Below are 10,136 nucleotides of genomic sequence, written 5' to 3' on the forward strand. Positions count from 1 at the left end.
GCAACCCAGTCAATTGGGTGGGAGGAAATTTTATATATATATATATATATATATATATATATATATGCTTTCGTAGATTTTCACGGGTACAGGAATGCAGGTTTTGGTGTCCTCGGGTGTCTTCCCGTGTAAAAGTTGGGGTGTCTAGGCGACGTTTCGACGAGGTCTCACTCGTCATCTTCAGGCTGGTGCTTTCGGCTTCTTGTTACTGGAACAGAGCAGGATCTCAGTGTTTGAGTTCCTATAAATACTGTAGAGGGGGTGTGGTGTATAGCCTCCAATGTTCTGGGCAGAGAGGAAGTTCCCAGGCTAGTGTGCCTTTTCTTCTTTTGTTCCTTAATTACTTGAGAGATATCTTGAGTGATTTCTTGAGTGATATCCTGAGTACCACTTAGGTGGGTCATTAGGTGTGGATTAGTTGTTAAAGTCTTTGTGTCTTGACCTCTTGAACTTTGTGAAGAGTTTTCCTGAGAAGATGGCTGTACTGTACTTAGTTGTGCTCTGGCTTGGCTTCGTGTATAGGGGCGAGCTATGGTTTTGTGGCTTGTGTCAGCCAGATCTGTGTAGGGATTGCAGGGGGGTGCAGCATCCGGAGGTGCCACCATGGATTGGCTACTGGATGGTGTCTGTAATTCATCTGTGGAGAGGGTCTGGGTTTGGGTCTGGTGTGGTTGATTGGTGTTGGCGTTCTGTGTGCCTCTGGATCTGGTGTCAGTTTTGTGGGGAGGGCTAATTTCCAGATGTCTGGCAAGCGGGATGTGTCGTCACGCTTGTTCATGTTGTGAGGGTGTTTCTCTATCTCGATGGCTTCCATGATTATTCTCTTGTGGTGATGTTCCGTGTTAAAGAGCAATTTGGAATCTGCAAAATTAATTTCGTGTCCTGTTTCTTTCATGTGTTGGAAAAGAGAGGAAGTTTTTTCTTCTTTTTTGACGGCATTCTTGTGTTCTGCGATACGTGCATTTATTCGTCTGTTTGTTTGTCCAATGTACGTGGCTGGGCAGACTTTGCAGGGTATTTCATAGATCCCTTGGTTTTCCAACTGGATTTTATCCTTGGGGTTTCTGAGGATATTGGCTATTTTTTGGTTGGTGCAAAAGGCTGTTTTGATATTGTGTTTATGGAGGATTTTGCTAATTTTATCTGTAGTGCCCTTGATATAAGGGAGGAGGGCCATGCCATTGTTTTCTTCTGTGCCATCAGGTTTTTTGTAGATTAGGACGTCAAGGAAGGGAAGTTGGTTGTTGGCTTCTATTTCCATAGTGAATTGTATTTTGGGGTGTAAGTTGTTGAGATGTGCCAGAGCACAACTAAGTACAGTACAGCCATCTTCTCAGGAAAACTCTTCACAAAGTTCAAGAGGTCAAGACACAAAGACTTTAACAACTAATCCACACCTAATGACCCACCTAAGTGGTACTCAGGATATCACTCAAGAAATCACTCAAGATATCTCTCAAGTAATTAAGGAACAAAAGAAGAAAAGGCACACTAGCCTGGGAACTTCCTCTCTGCCCAGAACATTGGAGGCTATACACCACACCCCCTCTACAGTATGCTCTGTTCCAGTAACAAGAAGCCGAAAGCACCAGCCTGAAGATGACGAGTGAGACCTCGTCGAAACGTCGCCTAGACACCCCAACTTTTACACGGGAAGACACCCGAGGACACCAAAACCTGCATTCCTGTACCCGTGAAAATCTACGAAAGCAAATATCTTACCTCTACGGGGAGGAAACCTTCCAGCTGACAAGAACCTACGAGAAACTAGAAGTCCGAAGAGCCACCATCTTATGTGATCTTATGTCCGAAGAGCCACCATCTTATGTGATCTCTTGTTCCTACGCAACTGCCGAGACAACAACTTAATTCCCACATGCTTCCAACTTAAATTCCATTCTAAAACCCCAGCCACCGAAAGGATCCTGAAACGAACTGAACTATCCCTAATCAGAAACGAACTACACAAGAAAAGATACCTACTAGACCAAACCAACAAAGATCTACTCACTCTTCACCTCAAACTCTGTAACAAAATCCACCCTGCACTCTGGGACAAATGCAAACAACTAGCCGTCTGGAGAGCTGAAACGGAGACCTCACATAAGACAGACACACACACCAACAAACTCCACAAACTAGAGAAACGCCAGAAGCCCAGCCACCCTCCACAGCAACCCATGAAACAAACAGTACATAACATATCAGACAGGATCCTCACCACAACTGAAACCAAAGTACTCTCCAAAGGTTTCAACTTTGCAGTCGCCCCGAGACGCATCCCCACGGAAAACATCATATGCGGAGTCGAAGCTAGCCTAACCAAAATCAACCCAGATGAAGCCAATAAAATCAGACTTGAAGTCACCAACATCCTCTGCTCCAGCAAACCACCCAGAAGCAATTTACACAAAGAAGAACAGAAAGCACTCACCAACCTGAGGAAAGACAACAACATAATCATTCTCCCAGCAGACAAAGGTAATGCCACAGTGGTGATGAACACATCGGACTACCAAGCAAAACTATCAAATCTACTCCAAGATCCTGCCTACAAACCTATAAAAACAGATCCCACCACCTACCTGGAAAAAACGACCAAATCCAAAATAAAAGCCTCTCCTATCAGTGAAGAAATCCAGCTAAGAATCATCCCCAGAGAAAAATCATCCAGATGCCCCAAACTCTACGGCCTCCCCAAGATACACAAAGAAGGAACACCACTCAGACCAATAGTCAGCTCCATAGGCTCACCTCTACAAAATCTCGCTAAATTTCTCGCCAAGCAACTTCAGCCCTATGCAGAATCCATCTCTTCACACGTACCAAACTCCTTCCAGTTCATAGAAACAATAAAGAAGCAAAACCTACATCCTAATGACCTACTTGTGAGCTTCGATGTTGTATCTCTCTTCACACAAGTGCCCATTAATGAAGCCTTGACAGCTATTCAAAACAAATACAATCCCCCCGAATACATCTTGGACCTGACCAACCACTGCCTAACCAACACGTACTTCATCCACAATGGACAAAGATACAAACAGATAGAAGGAGCACCTATGGGATCACCCCTCTCACCGGTCATCGCAAACCTGTACATGGAACACTTTGAAACCAATGCTTTAGACAAGTCAGAACACAAACCCAAACTTTGGCTCAGATATGTTGACGACACCTTTGTAATTTGGCCACACGGGAAAGAAAAACTGGATAGCTTCCTCACACATCTCAACAACTTACACCCCAAAATACAATTCACTATGGAAATAGAAGCCAACAACCAACTTCCCTTCCTTGACGTCCTAATCTACAAAAAACCTGATGGCTCCCTAGGACACACTATCTACCGGAAAAAAACACACACCAACCGCTACTTACATGCACAATCACACCACCACCCTGCACAAATAAACTCCGTAGCCAAGACTCTCATCTCCAGAACCAAACGCCTGGCTGACAAAGACCACTTGACAACTGAGTTACAGAATCTCTCAAACGTGTTAATTGCCAATGGATACCAGCAAAACAGGATTACGAAGCTAATCCAAAAGGAAACACCCCCCAAAAACCAAGACACAGAAGAAAACAATGGCATGGCCCTCCTCCCTTATATCAAGGGCACTACAGATAAAATTAGCAAAATCCTCCATAAACACAATATCAAAACAGCCTTTTGCACCAACCAAAAAATAGCCAATATCCTCAGAAACCCCAAGGATAAAATCCAGTTGGAAAACCAAGGGATCTATGAAATACCCTGCAAAGTCTGCCCAGCCACGTACATTGGACAAACAAACAGACGAATAAATGCACGTATCGCAGAACACAAGAATGCCGTCAAAAAAGAAGAAAAAACTTCCTCTCTTTTCCAACACATGAAAGAAACAGGACACGAAATTAATTTTGCAGATTCCAAATTGCTCTTTAACACGGAACATCACCACAAGAGAATAATCATGGAAGCCATCGAGATAGAGAAACACCCTCACAACATGAACAAGCGTGACGACACATCCCGCTTGCCAGACATCTGGAAATTAGCCCTCCCCACAAAACTGACACCAGATCCAGAGGCACACAGAACGCCAACACCAATCAACCACACCAGACCCAAACCCAGACCCTCTCCACAGATGAATTACAGACACCATCCAGTAGCCAATCCATGGTGGCACCTCCGGATGCTGCACCCCCCTGCAATCCCTACACAGATCTGGCTGACACAAGCCACAAAACCACAGCTCGCCCCTATACACGAAGCCAAGCCAGAGCACAACTAAGTACAGTACAGCCATCTTCTCAGGAAAACTCTTCACAAAGTTCAAGAGGTCAAGACACAAAGACTTTAACAACTAATCCACACCTAATGACCCACCTAAGTGGTACTCAGGATATCACTCAAGAAATCACTCAAGATATCTCTCAAGTAATTAAGGAACAAAAGAAGAAAAGGCACACTAGCCTGGGAACTTCCTCTCTGCCCAGAACATTGGAGGCTATACACCACACCCCCTCTACAGTATTTATAGGAACTCAAACACTGAGATCCTGCTCTGTTCCAGTAACAAGAAGCCGAAAGCACCAGCCTGAAGATGACGAGTGAGACCTCGTCGAAACGTCGCCTAGACACCCCAACTTTTACACGGGAAGACACCCGAGGACACCAAAACCTGCATATATATATATATATATATATATATATATATATATATATATATAATTAAATAGGACGTCCCTATTTTCCTCGGAGAAATTTCAGAGGGTATGTCTAGGCCAGACTCCCCTTGACGTCTCAGGCTGTCCTCCCCCAGCCTGCTAGGACCTTCCCTGGGCTGTCCTGCCCCAACTCTCTAATCTCCTCCCACTCCTCTTCCTAATCCAACCACCCTCTCCATGACTCTCCATGGGACTCATGACAATTTCCTCCCTAAGGATTGGCACTCACCCCAAACACAGCTTACAGAGCGGATGATAAATAACGCATAAAACACCAACAAAGAATATAGCAAGATCATCATTTTCCTAGCTTGCATGTTCCTCTCTACACTAAGAATGGGAAAGGGAGCTGAGTGAAAATGAGACTCCCAGCCTCAGATATGTACTAAAAATAGTCAAGGAATGCGCCACTACAATCTGCAAGCAAGTGCTGGGTTTATCAAACTGAAATCTGCTTGGCATGGCTAGCAATTGCTCAGGAAGGAGCATGCAGCTCAGTTAGGAGTTTACACTGGTGAATCTGAAAAAAGGCACACAAGAGGGGGATGATTAACGCGTTCACTTTATCTTCTACGTTACCTTAATGTGCTCTTTTGAAAAACATTTTGAAAGTATTATTAATAAACAGTTATAAATATGGGTCTTCTGCACTTTCAAAGACTTAGAATTTGCTTCTGATCCTGTTTCCTGGTGCTATGGCCAGTAGTAGAGAGAGGGGCAAAGCACAGCTCAACAAGGCACTGAGGGCACATTTCTTAGTGCCCAGATTTCCTATGGAAAATCAGTACAACAGCAGCTCACCTCACAGGGCTGTCGTGACAAACCAAACAAAGCTTATAAAAATGGACTTTGGAATTTCTAAATATAAAAATGCATATCAGGTGTCAAGGAGATAAATAAATATACAGCTTTTAGAAGACATCTGAAGGCAGTCCTGTATACGAAGTTTTTAATGTTTTATGTATTATTATGTTTTTATATGTGTTAGAAGCCACCTAGAGTGCCTGGGGTAACCCAGCCAGATGGGTGGGGTATAAATAATAAAATTGCTCTTGTTGTTGTTGTTGTCATCATCATCTAGGTGTTTTTGTTTTTGTTTGTTTATATGCATTTATTTGTTTATTAAATTTGTATTCTGCCCTTCATCCAACAATCATAGGGTGATTCACAACATATTTGTAAGCCATCCTGGGAAAATATTTCCCACACTTCTCTCTCTCTCTCTCTCTCCACGCACACACACACACACACACACACACACTTTTCATTACATTGAAAACAGCAATTATTACCACACATAATTATTGCAGTCACAAGCTTGTATAAAGCAAAGCAGAGTACAGAAGGAAGAAAAGTATCCACCCGCGGAATATTATGGGCACTTTGCTCTCATGCATTTGGAGAATCATATCAATGCAATAATCCTATGCCTGATGCATAACCACACTTTAAATGAGCTCCTACCTGGCCTCTCCACCTAGGAACCTGAGAGACTGGGGGATATAAAGTATGCTGTCCCTTATCTATAAAAGAGAAGAACCAAAAAACCTCCTCAAACCTATCTCTTTTTGGCACACCCCATATGGTCCTCCTTCTTGGCAGAATAAGTTCTAAGAGGGCAGTGTCCCAGACATAATTAATCCAGGCCTCAATTAATTCAGTTTTCTAGTGATGAGCTGCAGTCAGCCACACAGCATCCCACACTTTTCAATGCATGTCCCTGTCACATTCCTAACAAAAAGGTCTATTTGCTTGATTTGTTGTGCTAGGGTGATGGAACGCTTTAATCCACTTCAACTGCACAAGCCAAAATTTCCCTGTACACGCTCAAACCCTCCCTCAAATCACTGACACTAAAGAGGCAACAACTTCTTTCAAAGCAGCTCGATAACCACCTCACTCTTTCTCAATGAATGCCATGAAATCTGACCTAATTCGAAGAAAAAAATATCTCACTTCCTCCCCCCACCTGTCTCGCCTTGAGCACTGTTCACTATGGAAATAAATAAACATGAACCTCACAATGTGCAAGATTCTTCTGATTCAGTTATAGGAAGTGCAATCCAAGTTGTCTGTTTTGGAATTTGTAGCACGTGCAGAATCTTAAGATGGAACCTCCATGGCCGTTTTTAAAAGGTTTGTAAAGGTAAAAGGACCCCTGGCCATTAGCTCCAGTCATGACCGACTCTGGGGTTGCGGCACTCATCTCACTTTATTGGCCGAGGGAGCCGGCGTACAGCCGGCGTACAGCTTCTGGGTCATGTGGCAAACCAGAGCAGCGCACGGAAACGCCGTTTACCTTCCCGCCGGAGTGGTACCTATTTATCTACTTGCACTTTGACGTGCTTTTGAACTGCTAGGTTGGCAGGAGCTCACCCCGTTACGGGGATTCGAACCGCCAACCTTCTGATTGGCAATTCCTAGGCTCTGTGGTTTAACCCACAGCGCCACCCGCGTCCTTTAAAAGGTTTGAGAAACTGATAAAAAAATACCCTCTGGCATACAATTATCTGTGTGCATCTTTTGATGCTCAGATGGCTGCATTGCATGGGTATTCACACAAACACTGGAGCTCTATCTTCTCTCCAGCCTTATTAACCCCCTTTCCCTTTCACCATGGCCCCTTAAAGCAGCTACAGAACAACTCAGGGAGGCAGGGATCAAATATAAATGGGGATTTCCATTTGCTCCCATCGCGGAGATTGATGGCAAGCCACACAAAGGCACCAGAAAAGGAGAAGTGGAACCTGTCTTAACACTACTGAAATTGAAGGTCCCCTGGGAGGAAGGTGAATTTAACATGGGAGACCTGCAGGAACCTAAAGCAAGAAGGGACAAATGGAAACTGCCCCCCTTACCTAACAGAACAAGACAACACCATCAATTATACTGTAATTCTCCAGGAAACACATCACATGGATAGTAACGCTAGGCTTCCTAAACATCCATGCTTCAATAACCTTTTCACAGAAGCTGGAAAATTCAATTTTAGAGCCGTCATCATTATTTTGGACAAAACAAGAAGGGAGGATATATTTTTGTGAATTGAATGATGGACACTTATATGGTCAAAGCAAAGCAATTCTCTTTTATTTTTAACACATTAGAAATGCGATTCCATCTTTTGTTACTGCACTATCGCCTGGTGGATTCCTGTTGGTGGGTGCACCCAGGGGGTCAGGGACTACAACTATTTATCTCCAGGTCCTATTCATTCTTACAATTGAATTACCATTTTTTTCCGTGTATAACATGCCCTCATGTATAAGACACCCCCTATTTTGGGGGACTCCAAATTGAGAAAATGGGGGAAGATTGTATCCGCATATAAGATGACCCACAATTCTGAACACAATTTTTTAATTAAAAAAACCTAGTCTTATACACGGAAAAGTACGGTATGTGCTGGATTCTGGCCCCATAGAGGTGCAGCTATAGGATGCCAAATTCTTCCTAACACTATGTCAGACCATTCATCTCTATGGGCTATGTTGCAACTTAACTATGACTCATCTGTCCAATAGGTTTGGAGATGAGACTCAAATTTATTTAACAGGAAAAGCTCCATGGAACATATTAAGAAATTGATAATGGAATATATTACATTTTATTTAGGCTCAAATCCAAATTTAGCTATTGTAGGGGATGCTATGAAGGCCACAAACCAAGGGTGTGCATAGCTGTAAAAAGAAAAATTAATAGGATAATCATTCTAATCAAATAACAGCTTTTACATTACATCTCAATTTTGGAAATTAAACAAAACACCACAGCTTCAAGTAAAGCATATAGGCAATTATTACTCAGTCTAATGAAAGAATGTGAAGCCTGAAAACTCAGCTACAAAATCTTTAAACTTTTTTAATCAATGATTTTATCAGGCTGGGAAATGAAACTCAAACCCCTTAGCTGATATGCTGAAGAAGAAAAAATACAGTGGTACCTCGGGTTACAAACACCTCAGGTTACAAACACTTCGGGTTATAGACTCCGCTAACCCGGAAGTAGTACCTCAGATTAAGAACAGAACTTTACCTCAGGATGAGAACAGAAATCGCGCGGCAGGGGCAGGGTGGCGGCGGGAGGCCCCATTAGCTAAAATGGTACCTCAGGTTAAGAATGGTTTCAGGTTAAGAATGGACCTGCAGAATGAATTAAGTTCGTAACCAGAGGTACCACTGTATGCACATTTTCCTCTCTCTATAAAAAAACAGAAAGGTGGAGTATTTACTGACAGCCAGTAATTAATGAAACCTTTACCAAATAGTATTCTAAATTAAATAGTTCCTTGAAACTTAATGAAGAAAACATACAAAACTAGCTATCCGTAAATTATAGCCCATCACTGATGATCAAGGAAGAATATTGAACAAACCTATTTCAGCAGAGGTCAAAACTTCCATAAATAAATAGAAAATCAACAGGGCTCCCAGCCCAGATAGCTTTTGGAGCTCATTCTACAACAAATTCAAAGGGAATTCAAATGCATGTCTGAAAGGTGTTTCTAGTGATACACTTAAATGCAACTTGTGGATATCTAATAAAGGTTAATGCTGGAAGATTCAGGACAGATAAAAGAAAGCATTTAATGCAGTACATAATTAAATTATGGAACCTGCTTTCTCGGAAAGCAGTGATGGCCACCAACTAGAATGAATTCAAAAGATGATTAGATGAATTCACAGAGCATAAGTCTATCAATGGCTACTAGCCATGATATGCTCTGTCTCTATAGTTTAGAAGCCATATGCTTTGAAAGCCAGTTGCTGGAAACCATAGGAAGGGAGAGAGCGCTTGTGCTCCCATCCTGCTTGCAGGTTTCCCACAGGCATCTGGTCTGCCGCAGTGAGAACAGGATGCTGAGCTAGATAGGGACGCAGGTGGTGCTGTGGTCTAAACCACTTAGCCTCTTGGGCTTGCCAGTCAGAAGGTCAATAGTTTGAATCCCCAAGATGGGGTGAGCTCCCGTTGTTCTGTCCCAGCTCCTACCAACATAGCAGTTCGAAAGTATACCAGTGCAAGTAGATAAATAGGTACCACTGCAGTGGAAAGGTAAACAACGTTTCCATGTGCTCTGGTTTCCGTTTTGGTGCTCTGTAGCAGTTTAGTCCTGTTGGCCACATGACCCAGAAAGCTGTCTGTAGACAAATGCCGGCTCCCTCAGCCTGAAAGCAAGATGAGCGCCGCAACCCCATAGTCGCCTTTGACTGGACTTAACCATCCAGGGATCCTTTACCTTTTACCTTTTACCTTTTATTTACTGATGTAATACACCACTAAATGGCAGCTGTTAGATCAGATAAACAGACACATGCAAAGGATACACCCATCTGAAGATTAATTTGCCCAACATCTTCCTGCTTCATAATTTGAAATGGTACCAAACATTCCAATCCACTTTAATAAAAGAAAGTTTG

Source organism: Podarcis erhardii (assembly GCF_964252035.2).
Source record: "Podarcis erhardii genome assembly, chromosome: 4".
Taxonomy (NCBI): domain Eukaryota; kingdom Metazoa; phylum Chordata; class Lepidosauria; order Squamata; family Lacertidae; genus Podarcis; species Podarcis erhardii.